This window comes from Miniopterus natalensis, chromosome 4, assembly GCF_054644295.1.
Source record: "Miniopterus natalensis isolate mMinNat1 chromosome 4, mMinNat1.hap1, whole genome shotgun sequence".
NCBI lineage: Eukaryota > Metazoa > Chordata > Mammalia > Chiroptera > Miniopteridae > Miniopterus > Miniopterus natalensis.
In genome coordinates this window covers 77589236-77609932 of record NC_142084.1, presented here as the reverse complement: position 1 = coordinate 77609932, position 20697 = coordinate 77589236, and positions in this window count along the sequence as shown.

Sequence of the window (20697 nt, the reverse complement as noted above, 5' to 3'; positions counted from 1 at the left end):
CAGGGCAGCACCCAGAACTCAGGGGCTGGGAGGACAGAGGGGCCTCGTAGGGAGTTCTCCCCACTTTCATTCCGGCACCTCGTGGCTTTGCAGCATGTTTGCTCCTCTCTGCTCCGCTGCATGCAACCTCTCACAGGCTCATTCCTACTCTTCTTTCCATGTCCCTACCGGGAGCAAGGCCTGGCCGTCCTGCAGCCCAGCTCCTTCCTTCTCTCTGTCTCTTTGTCTCCCATTTATTTGGCCCAGTGTTGAGGGGGCTGCTACTTCCTCCAGGAACATGGATGAGATGGGTTCTCCAAGAAAGAGTAAAAGCCGGCACAGACCTTAAATGGTGTCCCCTCTCCATGTGGGAAAGAGACTAGAAGGAACAGATCAACAAGCATTTCCAAGAGACCCATATTCCTCCACGACCCCTACCAAACATCACCGCATCGCTGCACCACGTCTGGAAAGTTACTCTGTTCCCACCCTGAACTCCTTTATCGCCCTGCATTCATCATGTTGTATTTTAATTCTCCATTTACATGCTGTACTTTCCCTTATAGACAGTGAACTCCCCACAAGGCAGAAACGATTCTATTTATCTTTGCATCGCCCCTCATATTCCAGGATCTAGCATCGCAAGATAGGTTCTGAACAAATGTTTGTGGAATGAATGCTAAAAGAGTAGGACGTGAGGAAGGAAATAAGAGGAGCAAAGCTGTAAGAGATTTCTAATTAGATAGGGAGCTTCACGAAAAAGAAGAACTCTCATCTTTAGATGCATAACGCTTGGTGGTTGAAGAACTAAATGACTTGTCTTTGATTAAAAGAACAAATCAGCTCCTTTGTTGCCTGGCTTTGCTCTGGCCCTTCCTGAAGGCTTTGAGCTTGATGCACACTGAAGGAACGTGAGGGCTTTGAGCCCTACATGCTGTGTTTCAAAAGGCACGACCCCGAACTTGAAGGGCACTGTGATGGCTCCAAGGCTGCCTGGGAATGTTGGTTGGGTCGAGCATCCGATCGGAGGGGACTGCCTTTTTCAGTTGTGGTTAGGTGCCGTGGATACTTGGCAAGCTGCAGAGCAGGGAAAACTAAAAATGTCCCCAGTGAGTGAGAGGGGAAGCTTGAGAACTTAGCAGCATTTCCATTCCTGCAGGTTCTATAGATACTGCCTTTAAAATTTTCACATTATTTTCCCAAATGACCACAGTGGCCTGGCTGAGAGTCATGCATCCAAGAATGATAATTAGAGAAATGGGTCATGTGAAACGCTGGTGGTTGTTAGGGAAGGGGCCATATTACCTTTTATGGACAGTGTAGTGTTAGGGAGAGAACCCCAGGAATCAAGATACCTGCACCCCATTTGGACTCCACCAGTCATTCATTAGCTGTGGCATTTTGTGTCAGTCACTTAAGTAAACAACACTACATGTAATATTCAGGGTAAAATGAGGGGAGGGAATTGCCTAAAGGAGGTGTCCCATCCTTTCCCACCTGGTTGTAGAAACTCATGCTCTAAATCTGTAGAACTAACCATAGAAAAAGTTGTTGGTAGTTCCCATTTTTGGAACCCATCCATCAGTCTCGGTGCCACATTCATCTTCTAATTTTCTTAGGTTTTTCTCCACCCATTGCCACTTTGTGTCTTGTCATCTCATGTTCTAGCTGGTGACTAATGCTGTCCCCATTTCCTTCCTTGATAACTGAAGTTCAACAAACCAACCACTGCACATTCAAAGAGGCATCCCCTGGACATACTGCCGCTCTTCTGGGACCACTGGTCGCAGTCTGTTCTTTAGGCCTAAACCTGCCAAAGAGTAATCTGCTTACTGATTAGCCAATTCATTGTCTGTTTTAGATTCACTGTTTACCACTCTGTCCCACTCCCCTAAACCTTATTAGCTCATTGGAGGTGTGTGTTTTCCATTGCATTCTACCCTCTCAACGTTGCAATCATTAGCACATTCTCGAAATAAGCTTCTTAGGTAAAGCGATTAAGGTGAAAAAAGGTGAAGGGGTTAAGAAATACAGTTGGCAGTTACAAAATAGCTGTGGGGTTGTAAAGCACAGCATAGGGAATATATAGTCAGTAATATTGTAATAACTATGTATGTGCCAGGTGGGTACTTGGCTTATGGTGGGGGGGACCACTTTGTAAGTTATATAAATGTCTAATCACTGTGATGTACACCTGAAATGAATGTAATATTGAATGTCAACTGTAATTTTAAAAAATTAAAAAAGCAACCAATCAATCAGCTTCTTAGGTGTAGATGAATATTTTTCTCTCTAGAGAGATAACTGCCTTTCAATAATCTAGATACGTTCTTTTCATTTCTTCAGACGGAGTTTGAGTAAAAAGCTCCCTTAAAAAGGACTGAGATTAGTACCAAGGAGTCAGAAAGAGCTTTTTAATGTTGAAATCTTGCCAGACCTCTGTAATATGTTTACTGAACTCCCAGAGGCTAGAGGCCAGACAGTTTTATTCTCTAGCTCTTCAGAATCCTGAAGCCCTGGGGAACTTTTTTTTAATAACCATACCCAACAAATTAGACAATTATTATTCAGTTCTGCATTTCCTGTCAAGGTGCAGAGTGAATGTTTTGCAGCTGATGTTTTAATTGGGCTGATCCACAGTCTTGAAGTGGCATGCCATTCACAGAACATATTCTGTAGCTATTTATTTGCTAAAGATGTCATTACATGCACTCACTCAGGCATATTTTGAGGAGACATTTCAGCTGCAGAGATTGTAGGCTGCTAGTCTCCTTGAGGTGGGTGCTGTCAGAGCTCCAGTGGGAGACACTGATGAGACCTAAGTGACATTTTCTCATTATTGATTTGATATGAACACCTGGCCCATGTCTACAAGATGTAGAAATAGGTTATAATTGGTTTCAGAAGTATAGCATAAGCCCGGCAAACTATTGCATATATTTAGAGAGAGTGTGGAAGGGGAGAGAGAGAGGCAGAGACACAGAGAAAGAGAAACATCGATGTGAGAGAGACACGTCCATTGGCTGCCTCCCGCACTCGCTCCAACTGGGGCCGGGGATCGAACCTGCAACCCAGGTACGTGCCCTTGACCGGGAATTGAACCCATGACCCTTCGGTGCGCAGGCTAATGCTCTAACCACTGATCCACCGGCCAGGGCAACAATACATTGGCTTTATAAATTCTCCATTTATGTGGAGTAACATGGTAGACACACCTAACAACTTCCAGAAATTTTAGATGAGGATACTTCTTATATCAGTTGGTGTTCAGAAGAAAATCAAACAAAAACTACACAAGAATAAACTAAAAATGGAGAAAAGAGTTAAACGTAAGTCACGAAACCATTAAAATCCTAGGAGAAAACCTAGGCAGTAAAGTCTCTTGTAGCAATATTTTTGCTGATATATCTCTGAGGGCAAGAGAAATAAAGAAAAAAATAAATGACTACATCAAACTAAAAAAGCTTCTGCACAGCAAAAGAAACCATCAACAAAATGAAAAGGGAACCCACTGAATGGGAGCACATATTTGCCAATGATACATCTGATAAGGGGTTAATTTCCAAAATATGTGAAGAACTCATACAACTCAACACCAGGGAGACAAACAATCCAATTGAAAAATGGGCAAAGGACCTTGAATAGAAACTTCTCCAAAGAGGACATACAGATGGCCAAGAGACATATGAGAAAATGCTCAGCATCACTAATCATCAGAGAGATGCAAATTAAAACCACAATGAGGTGTCACCTCACACCTGTCAGAACGGCTCCGATCAACACATCAACAAATGACACATGCACGGTTGGTGGGGATGCAGACTGGTGCAGCCACTGTGGAAAACTGGAGTTTCCTCAAAACATTAAAAATAGAACTGCCTTTTAACTCAGCAATCCCACTTCTGGGAATATACCCTAAGAACCCCAAAACACCAATCAGAGAGAATATATGCAGCCCTGTGCTCATAGCGTTATTTACAATAGCCCAGATCTGGAAACAGCCCAAGTGCCCATCAGTAGATGAGTGGGTAAAAATGCTGTGGGACATTTACACCATGGAATATTTTGTAGCCATAAAAAAGAAGGAACTCTTACCTTTGGCAACAGCGTGGATGGACCTGAAGCTTATTATAAGTGAAATAAGCCAGTCAGAGAAAGACAAATACAATACCATCTTTCTTATATGTGGAATCTAATGAACAAAATAAACTGACAAATAAAATAGAAGCAGAGGCATGGATACATGGAACAGATTGACAGAGATCAGAAGGGAGGGGGGAGGGGGGACGGGATGAAAGAAGGTGAAGGCATTAGCCAAAGAACATATATGCTAAGCCATAGACACAGACCACAGTGTGGTGATGATCGGAGGGAAGGAGGCTGGGGACTGGGTGGAGGTGGCAAAGTGAGGGAAATGAGGACATCTTAATAGTGTCAACAATAAAAGGAAAGTTAAAAAAAACCCACCACAGGCCATCAGTTACATTTCTGACATGTGCTGAGTTAGGCCCTGGGCCAAATACTTAACATGTCTTATTTCATTTAAATCAGCCTAATGAGAAAAGTGATAATGCTGTCCTTCACTTTAGAGATTGGGGCATTAAAGGTCAAGAGAGGGTAAATGGCCTGCCAAAGAAAGTGGCGTGGAGTCCAGGTCTGAGCTGAGAGTGAGGAACTAGGCTCCTAACCATTGCACTGCCAGTCTTGCACAAGGTAGCAGGCCTAATAGGCAGGGCTAAAGAGTCATGGGAAAAGTTACCAACTGAGCTAAAAGAATGTCTTTGCAACGGCAACGGGGTAAATAAACTGTGGTTCATCCAGACAGTCGAATATTGTCAGCATTTACAACGAGCCCCCCCCCCCAACACCCTAAACTATCAAGCCATGAAAAGACATGGAAGAAACTTAAATGCATGTTACTAAGTGAAAGAAGCCAATCTGAAAAGGCTACACACAGTATGATTTTCTGGAAAAGGCAAAGCTATGGAGACAGTAAAAAGATCAGTGGTTGCAGGAGCTGGAGGGAAGGATGAATCCGTGGAGCACAGGATTTAGGGCGCTGAAACTACTCTGTATGGTGCTGCAAGGTGGACACATGTCATTATACATTCGTCCAAACCCACAGAATGTTCAACACCAAGAGTGAACCGTAATGTAAACTATGGACTTCGGTTAATAACTACGAGCCAATGTAGGTTCATTGACTGTAACGAATGTACCCCTCTGGTGGGAATGTCTATAGTAAGGGAGGCTGTGCAGGGGGTGGGGGAGTCAGGGGGTGCGTAGGAACTCTTGTACTTTCTGATTGATTTTGCTGTGAACTTAAAACTGTTCTAAAAATTAAAGGAGTTTAGCTCAGCGCCTAGTACTTAGTGAGGACTATAGTGTCTTAAATAAAATAAATTTCTGTGTGTAACAGAATAAAAAGACAACAAGGTGAGAAAAATAAAGCAAGGGTGTGATGCACAAGGAGCTGTAAATCTAGGATCAGCTGAGAGAAGCCGAACCCAAGCGGTGGTTTGAGCTCCTCCGTCGCTTGCAGTGGGCTGCTGACTGTGGGCCTCGGCCTCTTTATCTCCTGGGCTTTGGCCACTTTGATTAGAGAGAACTCAGTTGCTGCGGCTGCCCCCGTGGCTTCAAACATAGGCGTTTCCCCTTTGTTTACCAGCTCTGCCAGTGGCCTCAGCCTTCCCCAAAGTGGGCTGAGGGCCTGTCACGGTCTCCATCATCCCATCAAATAGGAACGAGCCCACCCTGAACAGATTCACAGGGACACTGGCTCCTTGTCACTGCCAGGCACACGCTCCCAGGGCATGGCACAGCCCAGCCCCTGGGCGAGGCTTGAGCAAAGTTCCTTCACATGCCTCTTCCTGGCTCCATAGCAATGTGAGGGTTAATGGGGATCTTCAAGTCTTTTTCTTGGAATCTGTCTCCAAATAATCCTCTCTCTTTATTGGTGAGACAATTTTAATCAACCCTTTGTGTGGTTTTTTTAGCAGGAAATGTAATCATTATAGTGAGCATGAAATGTTTGTTTCAGAGGAAGCTTTCTTTGTTTAATCTTTGTTAATCTGTTTCATCATTAGAGTTGGAAATTCTGATATACAGTTACCTGTTTTAATGCCAGTATTGTTGTATTTGTATTTCACTGGTTTAGAAAGTCTTTGAGCTACAATAAATATTATTCTTGCAATAAAAGCTTTTCTTTGCTAAGTCATCTTCCTTCTCTTGAAGGTTATGGTGGTATAGAAGAAAGCTTTCTAAATTAGTGTAACTGTCCAATTTATAATTTTAACAAAGTGTTTAATCTCTTTATAGAGTAGAGTTTTGCAAGCATTTTCATCAAAAATTGCATAATAGCGATTGTGGGAGGAAAGCTCCTTAACCTGTCATTTCATAAACATAAATTCCACTAGGGTACTATGCCAATCATTTCATGGGTAATGATGAAAAAGGAATTAATTTTGCTAATTGAGCTTTGCATGGACTTGCACATGTCCAGATTTACAGAGTGCGATTTGTTTTGTGTTATTATATTAATTGAGAAATAGAGTCTTTGATTTTCATTTCAAGATACAGATGGTTTTAAATTTTAAAAATGTCAAGATACTGGTTTCAACATAACAAAAATATTGGTATTTATTGATACTTAAAAACAGCATGGGAAACCTGATTACAAAAAATGACAGAAACTATTATTTTAATCACTAGCTGTAGGATCTGTGATATGAATTGACAGTGTTTTTTCATTTCTCCCTTATGTTTTTATTGGTGGTAAATGGTGCCTTGCAGAAATTTTAATTTTTGTGAAGTCTAATTCTTCAGTCTTTTCATTTGTGGCTTCTGGGTTTGAGCGCATGCTTAGAAAGAATTTTTCCGTTCTAAGTTCATAAAAAAATATTTTTTACCTACGATTTTTTCCTGGTACTTTAATGATTTTTGTTTTTATGTTTAAATTTTTGATCCATTTGAAATTAAAGAATGAGATGTGGATCCAACTTTATTTTTCTTCTCAGATGTCTAACCATTTGTCTGAAAAGTTTATGGAGCAATGTATATTTTCTCCATTGATATATAGAGTGCCGTCTTTAGCTATACTAATTATCCACATATATTTGTGTCTATTTTTGTATTTTTTCTTACTTCTATGGTCCTATTGCCAGTAGGCCAAATCCAGATAGCTACCTTTTTTCATAAAGTTTTATTGGAATAGAGCTTTGCCCGTTTGATTATGTATTGTTTATGGCTGTTTTTGTACTACAGTATCAAAGTTGTCTAATTATGGCAGAGACAATTTGGCCCACAAAGCCGAAAATATTTACCATGTGGATCTTCATAGAAAAGTTTTCCAACTCCTAGTCTAATCCATTCATCAATACCATACTGCTTTAATCACTGTAGCTTCATAATATATTTAGATACCTAGTGAGTTAGTCTTTTCTATTCATCTTCTTTTGTACAAATTTCCTGTGTATTCTTGTTTTTTCCCCATATGAATTTACTATTAGGTAATGCAGTATGTGAATATTCCTGTTGGTGTTATTTTTGATGTGGGGGAGTCGCCTTGAATTTATAAATTTGTTTAGGGACACTTGATTTCTTTATGATGTTAATTTTTTCTATTCCAAAACAGGGTATGTCTTTCAATTTATTTACATTAGGCCTTCCATAACATTTAAACATTTTCTTCATTTTTTTTTTGTACATTTCTTGCTTATTTGTTATTATTTTACCTACTTGGTAGCTATTATAAGTGGTGTCTTTTCTGCCATTATATCTTCTGTTTTTGTTTAATAAATAACAAAGATATTGATTATCCTATTTTTAGTCCCAGCCAACTTACTGAATTTTCTTATTTTTTAACCATTTTTTTTTGGTTGTTATCTTGGATATTTTAGATACCTAATTATTACTATCCTATTTTATCTGGCATATAATAATTTAATATAACATAATATAATATATAATCATATCACCATAGGCAATTTTACCTCCTCATTTTTCAATATTTATATTTATTTTCCTCTCTTGTGTTTTTGTATTAAAGACAATATTAATAATAGAAAAAATATTTTATGTTAATAGTGATTTTGTTACTACTTAATGAAAGTAGGGCATAATAACAGTGATAATTAGGATAGTGATGACAACGAATAATTTGGAGCTATAAAGCCAATGTTAATAAAATTACAATAATACTCTTTGGAATGATGGGGATAGGAGTGGGTGCAGAATTAAAACTGAAGTATTCTAAAATTCTCAAGTTCTTCAGGAAAGTAAAGATATGGAGTAAAATGAAATAGACATGAAAAAAAGTAAATAGCTGGTAAAATCATAGACGCACTCACGGCGCCAGGAAGCTCCTCCTCTGCACAAGCACACAGAGCTGGAATTCTTTTAATTTAGCACAAGGATGCTTTGCAAATGAATATCTTTTCTTTTTAATGATTACTTTTTTCATATTGCCTGGATATGGTCATGGCTTTTATTTGCTACTATCCTGCTTTTAAATTTATAAATCACTATTAGTTTATCTCCAATATTAGTAATTGAGTTCATTGTCTCTACTTTGGTTAATGCTACAAGGTCTAGTGATACAGATTTACAACTGTAATTTTGGCCTAAAATTTCCCAATAACCTGACTTTAAGAATGGCAGGCATTTAGACCAGCTACCTAAAGTAGGTATGAAATAGGATTCTGAGCAAATGATTTACTTAATCAACATTTATTGAACACATATTATATGTCAGCCACTTTTCTAGGTTTTAGGATAAATAGGTGCATGAGACGCAGTTCCTGTGGTTTGAGATGGGAAGATGGATATGTGAACAAATCAGTGTAGTAAAATGCTGTAGATTTTTCCATGGGCCTCTGTGCATGGTACCGAGGGAATCACAGAGGTCTGCCAGGAAATGCATGGAAAGGCTTCACAGATGCGGAAAAATTGGGCTGAATCCTGGCTGATTTGTAGATGCTCCCCTGCTGGATAGAGGATAAGAGAGCATCATGCAGAGGGCAGAGGGCAGAAGGCAGAGGGCAGAGGGCAGAGGGCAGAGGGCAGAGGAGGAATTCTGGGCCGAAGAAGCAGAGTGAGCTAAGGAGACTGAAGCCAGACACAAGGTGGTTTGGAAACATTACGAGATATTGAATATGCTGTTTACTCACCACTGTAGCTAAAGGTTTGGGAACCCATGTACCTTTATATTAACTTGTTTTATCTATGTGCATGGTATTGGTGTCCTCTCAGCAACGTCGGCTCACCTTTTGCATGCTCTCACTTCCTGCGGGCTCACCCCCTTCCTCCCTTGGTGCAGCAGAGCAAACTGAGTCCAGCTCTCCCTCCCTGGGTGGTGTCCCAGGGGTCTGAGATTTTCTGCTGGTTCTTTCAAGCTTTGCAAACACTGTGCACCAGCGTGCAGTGCGCATCTGCTTCGGAAAGATTCCTGCAGCTAAAAACAGAAAAGCGTCTGTGGTGAAAGGTAAGCCACAGGTAGACTTTTGCTGGCTGCTGCAGTCAACAAAATATATACAAATAGAGTACAATGCCCCCGGTGTTTGCTTTGGCTCTTTGGAGGAAGAGCCGCCTCTCCTGCGCTGGGGAGTGAGGCGCGCAGCAGGGGGGACCGGGGCTGAGCTGGCGCTGACCCCGCAGGGCTCCCCCCGCAGCGCGTGCGGTCAACGCTCCCTTTCTGCAGCTTCACATGCTGGATCAGGTCTCTCCTTCCGAAAGGCCGCTAAAGCGAACCTGCTCTCACCGATTTCTTTACCATTTTTTTTTTTGTTTGTTTGTTTTCCTAGAGATGTGCTGTTCCCCTAGACTTGGGGAGGGTTTTGGACACAAAGCAACATTTATTGTGATCTGAGCGCTTAATGCCAGACTTACATGTGGAAATAATTCTGTGGATGGAGAACAGGACAGGGAAAGGAAAGGAGCTAGTGCTCATTAATCCCTGTGGTGAGCTGGATGCTTTCAAACACATCAAATCATCTAATCTCCTCCACATGCCCAGGAGGCAGGAATTGTTGGTCCCAATTTACAGATGAAGAGACTGAGACACAGATTAAGTGGTCCATGAGCAACTGAGTGGCAGTGTTTCCACTCAGATCTCTTATGATTCCAAAGCCTCTCACCATATATTTTTGTTGGGAAGCACTCAGAGGACAGTCACTAATATTTGAGAAACACATTTCTGTTATTCATTTACAGTCTTAACATGACAGGAAGCGGAAAAGACGGACAGGAAGAAAACCAAGAGTTTCAGGCTCTGAGCCTCTCAACAGCCCGTTTGAATGGTTTCTGGAGTGTTTTTGCTGGTGGCCACACAGGGGCGCACAAGAGCAGCAAACCTGCTCTTCCTGGGAGTGCTAGTCCTGGCCTTAAAAAATGATTGAGTGGCTGTTTCACGTTAGTATCCGGGACTTTACATGGATCAGCAGGCCTTAGATTGCTGATAATCAGTGTAATGACAGGAGGTAAAGGCTCAGGGGTGGAGAATTTTAAGGAGATCCTTTACCTGTAAAGAGCTCGGAATAGGATCTAGAACGTAGCAGGAGCTTCATACATGGGAACTTTCCTTTTTTACTTTCTCCTTCCCCGGCCCTCCCTGCCTCCACCCCCACTTTGTCTCCCTCTCTCTGCCACCTATAAAGTGTGTTGTCAATGTGTCAAGAAATTTCTTAGGAACCCAGCAATTTCCGAGCAAGCAAAATGCCACCAACAAACTCAGGAGTCACAGTGCACTGTGCCCCTGGGGAAGTGAGTCAGGGCACACGTGAGCCTGGACAAGGCTCCCTCGGTGCTCTGGGCTCGGGCAGCGTGCTTGAGCAGAAGCAAGTGGACGTGGGCATGAGACCTCCGTTCAGATTGCAGCTCAGGCAGGAAGGAATCAGCTGAGTGAGCAGAGGGATTTTGCAGACCCTCCCTGGGCTGCACTTGCCCCTTCCTTAAGGCGAGGGGGTGCCTGCCTCACAGGACTGGCACACCGTTAAATGAGGAAACATGGGAAAGCACCACCAATAGTTCTTTGCATTTTGTAAGTGCTGATGAACTCTTTATTTAAAACACAATTTAAGGCCAAAGCTGTTTACAGTTTTTGGTTAGGGAGGCTTAGGGGTGGGAAGCAAAAATTTGACCTGCTCAGTAACACTGAACTCTGGGGACCCTGTGTTTCCCTGAGGGAGGGCGCAGGGTGCACAAGCCTCTTTGTCCACCTTGGGGAGACAGACCAGTCACTGCCTTCCAGGGAAATCCACTTGCTAGAAAACTCCTGGTTGGTCTGAGTGGGATATTAAGGGCTTAACTTAGTGTAAGTACAGAGAGCATTCCTATGTGCATGTGTCTAAGAGGAAGGCTAGGGCAAGGAGTTCTGGGACCTCCTTGCTTCTCCACCGTGTAAACCATGAACCATAAACACATAATTTAACAGAAATGTAGTCAGGATCCACAAAGAAAATCATGCCCTTCTAAACCGACATGTATGTGCGTGTCCAAAATACACATAGGAAATAGGGAAGTTGATAATTCCAGTATTAGGGTACCAGGAACAGAGAAGGTTGTAGAGATTATTGATGATCTTGGTGGGATAATAAGTTTGATAAATGCCCAATGCCTACTAAAATATAGATGCTTGACGGCTTGGCTCAGGGGAATTTATTCAGTCTTCCTTGTCAGGGGGTCTCTGGTGGAGCCAAGATTTCCTGCAAACACGGAGAGAGCTAGACCTGTCAACGTAAACCTGGGAGTCAGCTCCCTAAGGGTTACTGTCTTAGTCAGTTCAGGCTGCTATAATAAAGTGCCAGGGGCCAGGTGGCTTATAAACAACAGAAATTGATTTCTCACAGTTTTGGAGGCTGGGAAGTCCAAGATCAAGGCACTGGCAGACTCATTTTCTGGTGGGGACTCGTTTCCTGGCTCATGATGGCCGTCTTCTGACTGTGTCCTCACATGGTGGAAGGGCCAAGGGACCCCTCTGGGGTCTCTTTCATAAGACCACTAATCCCATTGATGAGGGCTATACCCTCATGACCTAATCATCCTGAAGGGTCCACCTCCTAATACCATCACATTGGGGTCTGGGATTTCAACACATGTAATTGGAGGGGACAATGCACATTCAGTCTGTGGCAGTTACCTAGGGGAAGCCTGCAGGCCAGCAGATTCCTATAGAGGAAGAAGATAGTTTTTTGTCCCTTGCACAGACCGCACTTGTTCCCACCTTGGGCTCTCCTGTCAGCCCATCTGTCTGGAACTCTGTTCTCTCAGGTCCCGGTATTGACTCATGTGGCTCAATTAGACTTCAGATTAAATGTCACCTCCTTAGACTGCCCTTCCCTGACCAATCATTCTAGAGTAGTCCGTGCGGACTTTTCTATCACGCCCTCATTTTATTTTCTTTAGAGCATTGACCATTTCCTGCCATTTTCTTGCTTATTACTTATATCCCCTTCAATGGAATATAAACTCAGTAGAGCAATGCTTTTGTCCGTCTTTCCATCTCATTAGTTCCTGGAACGGTGTCCTGCAGTAATAGGAACTCAACAAACATTTGTAAAATGTTGAAGAAAGACATGCATTTTTGTACCATAAGCCCAAACAAAGCACTCTAGAGTTCATTTTTAAAGAAGAAATGGCAGTTCTCAAAAAAAGAGGGGGAAAAAAAGAGAGAAAGAAAAAAAGGGGGGGGAAGGAAAAATACACCTGGCCCAACCGATGTGGCTCAGAGGTTGGGCATGGACCTGTGATCCAGGAGATGGAGGTTCGATCCCAGGTCAGGGCACAGGCTCCGGTTCAGGCTCGACCCCCAGCAGGGGGCGTGCAGGAGGCAGCCGATCAATGACTCTCATCATTGATGTTTCTTTCTCTCCCTCTCCCTTCCTCTCTGAAATCAATAAAACAAACAAACAAAAAAATACACTTGAAAAAATAGTATGCTTAAAAATCCTGATTTGTGTTTTAAATTTTTGCAACGGAGACATAATGACAGTGTTTCACTCTCCTCCTGGACCTCTGACAGCACAATTGGCATGGAGGAGTAGGGCACATAATAGGGAGTGAAGGTAACCATGAAAATGCCGTTTGTCTTAGGCAAATTGCAAAATCCAGTTCTAATTCATGATAAAAAAATTCCTTTTCCAGGAATCTTATAATTGATAGATGTCAATTTAAATGCTTCAAAAAAGCCTTGAAACCAGGCGATGAACTTTGTACATGGAATAGCTGTTTGTTGAACACTTCTCAAGGGCCGTCTACTACCCTGGGCCCGGGTGACAGTGATAAATAAGACGGCGCCCTCCCTCCTCCTCTCGAGGGTGGCAGAGATCAGCAAAGGTGATCACAGCACAGTGTAATCAGTGGCATAAGTGTGGCTGTTAGAAGAGCACGGGGGTGGCACTGGTGGCTTCATGAACATTTTGGCTATGAAATTATGAAGTGGAGGAAAATTTGATGGTGTTCAATGATATGCCTAAATAGTAATAAAAACTGATGGGCACATCAGAAACATGCAGAAATCAAATTTTATGACAGCAGATGTGACACGTCAGTCAATCAGCAAGCATTTACTGAGGGCCTGCTCTGTCCCAGGAAGTCTCCTGGGTGCTGTCCCTCACAGCTGGCCGGCACGCTGGGACGTGCAGCCATCCAGAAGGAGCACACGATGTGCTTTCTGCCTTCACCGGGCTTCAAACCTCAGCAATCCACAAGAAGAGCTCTGACACTTGTAGAAACGATCAGATCGCTTTATTTCACCCCACAGGCATGCTGACACTCTGACCAAACCCTTAAAGGAGGTTGACATGGGAAGAGAGAGTCTCAGATGACTCGAGGCCAACCCTGGCCTCCGGGAACTTACTCCAGATCCTTGGGAACGCCTGCGCCCTCACTCTGCTGGCTGCAGGAGGCACCTGCCCTTTTCAGGAGCCAGTCATCTCCCTCTGTTCTTCATGCAACTCCTGGGTAGGGCCCAAGTCCCACTGAGATCGGTGGGATGATTTGACCTATGACAGTGGAGAAATAGGCTTCCAGTTAGTTTTTGAGTCAGAAACATTTTCTAGCTCCAAAATAAATTGTGACAGGAAGTACGGTCCACGCCAAATGCCCTCTGTCATGTTGAGTCAAAGCATCAAATTTAAAGAAAATGTTAATAGCATTTGCTCCTTAAGAAATTTCCTACTTCCTTGTGCAGGAAGCCATGATACTGAATTCTCCAAAATGTTGACTCTCCTCTCTTTTCTGCCCCCCCATCTGGTTTCCTCCTGGATTTCTCCTTCCTGTCAGTATGGTTTTGGTTCAAGAGATTTTGGGGAGATCGATACAGTCAGAATTAGATTCTGCAGTTGCTCTCCTGGCATAGCCTTTGTGACTGGAATGTGAGACCGTGAGGGGGTGGCCACTGCTGCTCTTCCTAGCAGTGGCTTGTGGGACAGGGGAGTGAGAGCAAGGCCACCAGCATCACTAGTAGGGACGAGGGGTCCCAACTACTGCTTGGATGGCTCCAGGTGGCACAAGCCCTCACATGAGCATCCAGCAGCAAGGGTACTACCTCTCTGCCTTGCTCATCCTTGGAGGACTTTTTATTTTCTAAAATTTTTAAATTTTTAAATTTTAATTTAATTTAACCTTTTCATCACCATTTATCCCTACTATGCCCACTTCCCCCTCCACCCATCCCCCTCCACCCCTGCAATCACCACACTGTTGTCCAGGTCCGTGAGTTCTCTCTTTTCTTTTTTGCTCCCCCCCCCCCCCGCTTCGCCCCCTCCCCCCCCCAGCTGTCAGCCTGCTCTCCATCTATGAGCCTGTCTCTATTTTGCTTGGTAGCTCAGTTTGTTCATTAGATTCCACATATGAGTGAAATCATATGGTACTTGTCTTTCTCTGACTGGCTTATTTCACTGAGCATAATGGTCCCTTTCGATTGTGGTTCATCCGATAACCAAGAGACAGAGCTTCAACGTCCTGGGTTCACAGTCCCAGAGCCGAAAACTCCTGTTTCATGTGCACTTACAGGCAGAAACATTTAGAATGCCTCACCCTGACAAGCAGAAAATATCAATGGGTTCAGCGGGGGTTTAAATATAGTGCCTAACCTTATTAAGAAGAGACTGGAGATCTCTGGACCATGTCACCAAAGCTTTTAAATCAACATTATGGAAAGCAACTCCCACAAATCTTGCCAGAGACAGACAGATGAGTCTGTGTTTTGATGTAAAGGGGCATTTGAGAATGCACTTAGGTCTAAAGGGTTCCAGATTATTAATTTAAAGAGAATTATTACACTTATTAAATAGAGAGATGAAGACATCTGAAATAGAAATAAATAGTAAAGAACCACGTCCCTCCCCTTCCTTGTACATCTCACCTCCACTGCCATCACCACCACCGCGACCACAGGTAGCTGGCATCATCATGGATCCAACATTGGGGGGCCTACTCACAGGCAAGAGCTCACTTAGTCATCACAGAAAAACCTACGAAGGAGATGCTATTATCATTTCCATTCTGCAAATGAAGTAAGTTAGGATTTCAAAGGTTATATAAGTGACCCAAGGTCACACAGTGAGTAAATCATGTGGCCAACCCCACCAGGCTCTATGACATTATATGGCTCCCACTTCATGAAGAGCAGCTCTGAGAGGTGGGGCTTCCACTTTCCCTCCAACCAGTGTTTCCCAGGCCTTGGTTTGACCTCTGGTGAGGATAATGCATTTCCAGTTTTCTCATTCCACTAATGGACTCTTATCTGTATCATGTGGCATTTCTTAGGACAGGAACCCATGCACAAGACAAATGCCACTAAAGAAATACCAGCCCAAGATAGAATCTTTAATTTTGTCCTAAAAAAATTCCTCCAGGAGAATGATAAATTACTGCTTAGTGTAATGCTAAACCTCCTCCCCTTCGGTTATTATGTGATCTATTCTCTATTCTGGTCATCTCCTTAGAGTCTAATGAGATTTACTTGAAACCTAGCAATTTTGTGCCTTTCTTTTTACTTATTCCTTAGGAACATTCCTTCGTCCCTACCTGTGAGCTGTATAGACCACACATCTCAGCTGCAGCCTCAGAAGCCACGAGTCAGTCTTGACTTGGGCCCAGATATTTTTTTTTCTAATTTGCTCATGAACTCACTCAGTTTCCTGCTGGCCTCTGATTTTTTTTTTTTCCCTGCCAGCATGAGCTGCATTGAGGTTTACCAGATACTCCTCTTGAACCTTGTTTATTTGGGTCAAATTGTTGATGCTGCTGGCCCTCTGTTCTTCCCTCTAGACTGATTCTGTGGCAGGAGCTGGTTCTTAGTTGGCTTTGTGGTTTTGCTACCTGGCATGGGCCTGACACAGTGGGAGTGGGTGCTCCATAACATTTAGCAAGGAGGGAAGGAAGAGAGGAAGACAGGGAGTTACTGTGCCTATTATTATTAGGTTGTTTTTATAGGGTATGATTTCTGGCAGAGGGACCTGGAGCAGAGAGAGCACAGAGAGAAGGGCGAAGACTCCTCCACCTGACCTGTTAAACTTTCTGGAAAGAAGTGATTTAATGGGAAGTTAAGCGCTCCAACTTTGAAAGCAGCCGGTTGGGTGGTCTGCGTCCTAGCCCTTCTGCTCACTACTTAGGTGACCTTGAACAAGTTCCTTAACCTCTCTGTTTCTCAGTTCTCTCATTTGCAAAGGGGAGAAAATGAACTACCTTTTTCGGAAGGGCTTGATGGGGAGTAAATGATTTAATCTAGGTAAAGAACTAGGAGTAGTAGCAGCACATAGAAAGAACCATTTTACTATTGCTATGAGAGAGGGTTTGGCAGCCAAAACTTAGGGACTTGTCTCTAGGGAAAACCTTTCATCATTTATTATATCTGTCAAACACCTTATTTGTGCCAAGCATTGTGTTAGGTGTTGGAAAGGGGGCTTAATCAAGATAGGAATGACATAAAGTCTATATCATTAATTATACATCAAATCATTAGAGTAAAAGAAGGAACATAGTGCTGTGAGAGCAAACGAGGCAGGGGTGAGCAGGGGAGGTGGTTCCCTGGGGTGTCATTATCAGAATTTCCTAAATATTTGATCCCAACAGTACCACACAGAAGTTCTCAAAGATATCTGTGTACGTAGAAGATATGGGCCAGGACAGGGGTAGGACAGGGCAGAGGCTGGGCATGGAGTGAAGCTGGTGGAACAATCTGAGAAATGCCAGAGCATGAGGTCCTGCTTCATGGGTAAAGGCCCTGAGCCAATGTCATTTGGATGTTAATGTTAGTGTGTCCTCATTTGTACTCAGAGACTGGCAATGTCCAGGGCCATTTAGGTCACCAAAATAAATGAGAGTTCTGCAGTTTTTTTTCTTTTGACTACTGTCAGGCCACTTCAGAAGAGCTTCAACTCCTTCCCTACAGGTCTAAGAACTGCAGAGATAAACTATAAACTGGTTTCCTGGACTCCTCTCCATTTTTTAAAAATTTGGAGCATGTAATATCTGCTAATTATCTTTTTTCCTCTTAGGGTATTTTAAAGACTGATCTCTGTGGTTTTTATTTACTTATTTTAAAAATATGTTTTTATTTCAGAGAGAGGAAGGGAGAGGGAGAGGGAGAGATAGAAACATCAAGGATGAAAGAGTCATTGACCGGCTGCCTCCTGAGTGCCCCTGCTGGGGATCGAGCCCGCAACCCGGGCCTGTGCCCTGACCGGGAATCGAACCCCGATCGCCTGGATCCTAGGTCGATGCTCAACCACTGAGCCACGCCGGCTGGGCAGTGTTCTTTTATTTTTAGCCCTTGTTTTCTCTTTGTGACCTAACGTTGCTATGCTGTTGTGTATTTCTTGAGTGGGATTCATTTTTCAGTGGTTTAGCCTCTGGCAGTATTGAGAGTCCTTTGATATTTCTGACTCTTCATATTAATAAGATGTCAGAGACCTGATTCCATGAATCATTTAAGGACTGTGAACCAGCAACTATTCATATGCATTTTTACATGAGACTTCTGTTTTCTTCTGTCTGTGAAGTTTACCAGATATTATCTCCCCAAATGAGCTCTATTTAAGAGAACTGGGTTGATGAACTTGGGATGTAATATTACATTACTTGTAGAGGTTAGCTCTGTTTACATCAATTTTACTGATAAGTGTATATATAATATTATAATAATTTAATATAATATAGAATAATGTATATTATATATTATTTCAGAACAAAACCCCCCATTTTATTCATATACATATTTTACATATGTAAAATATATTATATATAGTAAATATCTTACTATATATTTACTATATATATTATTTCCTATATACAGTGTATATTAATTTATTATTTAGTGTATAGTATGTATGTTATTTACTATATATAATATTGTGAAAATGATCCCTTTCCCTCTCTCCATAGGATTGCCAGATAAAATATAAGACACTCAATGACATTTTAATTTCAGGTAACAAATAAATTTTTAATATAAGTATATGCCAAATACTGCATGGGACATACTGATACTAAAAATTATTCCTCGTTAGCTGAAATTAAATTTAATTAGATGCCTTCTTTTAATTTGCAAAATCTGGCAAACCTACCTCTTTCAAGTTTTTTCAGTATTTTTAAGAATAGGAAAAAGTGAAATTCTGGGGAAACCCTCCAGCCTTAGCCCTATTATCAAAGCCCCAAACCTACCATAGTCTGAAAAGTTTCTGGGAAAAGAAAGCACACATTTTAAATAAAACTGGGCAATAGAATCAGAGGAGGCCCTTTCCTAACGCTGGAGCACGGCACGTGCTTTGCGGACTATGCGTCTGTATTTAAAAAGTGGGGCCTGCGGTGCAGCTGGGAGGGAAGCAGGACCGCAGCGGCCGTTCTAAGGAGGGCTGCGTAGCGCTCAGTTCAGAGAGATGGTCGCAGAGCGAAATTCAACAGGGACCCATTTTCCATGCAGTTAGTTTTCCCCCAGGCACACTGTGTGGATTGGCACCCAGGAGAATTTGGAAGGTTTAGAATTACTGTACAAAGGCCACCTTGAGGATGGTATTTAATTTTTTTCTTTCTCATTGCAATAACAGTCTCATCTGAATATGAGAAAAACCGAAACGATCAACAGTACCAGGCTCTCATATTTGTTAGAGTTTTAAAGCATGCATTTCTAGAATACTGTTCACTTTTGATCCAATGGAGAACAGCATTTATGCTTTTTATCGAGTAGAGAGAGTAGAAAGGACCCTTTACTCGAGCCAAGAGCCTAAGGCCCCCAGCTTGACACTACTGCTCACTGGTTGTGTGATCTAGAACACACCAGGAGGTGCCTCTGCTCCCCAAAGTGGAGTGGGGAGTGGGCATGAGATCTCTAGGGCCCTTTCCTGGTCGCAGACTTCTGATTCCATAACGATCCTGAAACATTAGTGGGTCTCCGTGAAACTCTCCCTTCCACAGTGCTAAATGGACCGGCCTTTTCCTATCTTCCTCCCCTCTCCCCTTTGCTCTGTATAGTTAACAGCAGGGAAAGTTCTGTGGAAAGCCCTGAAATAGCAACAGCCAAAAGCCCACATACAGTCCACTGGGCTCAGATCCTGCCAAATATCTGTCATCGAGTCACCAGTAGGACATGGGAAGGAAGCAAGGCTCAGGTGGTGGAGGCTTAGACTTGTGACTTGTGTCATTAACCTCCCCAGAGAGCCTGGGCCAATGAGGAAGCCTCCCAAAGAGCCCCCAGCAGGCCAACATACCCACGAGAGTAAAATGCTAAAATGCCAGGGGGGACGGCACAGCTAACTGCCTGTGTCCCGGGGCTGAGAGCTGAAACTGCCTGGCAGCGCCCCCTCACTCCCGCTCCCAGCGCCCCTTAGCTCCTGTGGCAGCTCGGAGGGCTCTTTGCCAGAACCCTGAGGCTGGGTAGTTTTATTGTGTGCCCTGGAATTGGCCTTGGGTGCCACCCCACATCGACAGGGAGTAGAATTCTAGGCCTTGAAAAGTGGCTCATGGTGCCCACAGGCTCCAAACTCTCAAAAACAACCGCAGTATGTTCCAAAACCTGCCCCTTGAGATTACTTACTAAATGTGGACTAGGTAGGGGCTTAGCAGAGCATTGGCTCAGGGAGAAAGTGGACTCTGGTACTTGTACCTGGGGACAGGACTCCATGCTCATCATTCCCAGATTTTCAATAGTTGGACTTAACCCCCTGGCAATAAAGGTGGCTTTAGCTCTATGAAGTGGTTTGTACCCTTTTCTGAATCCAGCGTGGTAAAAGTTCTCATGGAAAAATGATTCTTTGAGATTCAGATTTAGATATTACCCTAAATTCATTGTACTGGGCATTTTAAAACAGATCTTATATGTGCAGCTCGCTCCCCGCACTGAAAAGTGGAATGTGAAATGCTCTGAAATGTGGGTTGTAATTTCCATTTAGAGATTTAAAAAAATCACGTCTTTGAAGATATGCCACCTGCAATATAAGTCACAAGGCTGCTGCATTTAGAACACAATGCTACTGTAATTTCCGCCAGAAGAGGAAAATAATGCAGCTTTTTTTCTTCTTCTCATGGAATTTGTAGTTTACGGCAAACTTTCACGCATATTAGCAGGTTGTTTTAAGTCTACCCGCACACACTCAGTACCTGCAGTTGGCAGGACTTCACACCAGGGCACCGGAGATACACACATAAGCAGAGAATTAAAATACAGTGCATTAAATGGAAGATCTGTATGATGTGCTGCGAGAACAAATAAAAGCGCTTAAT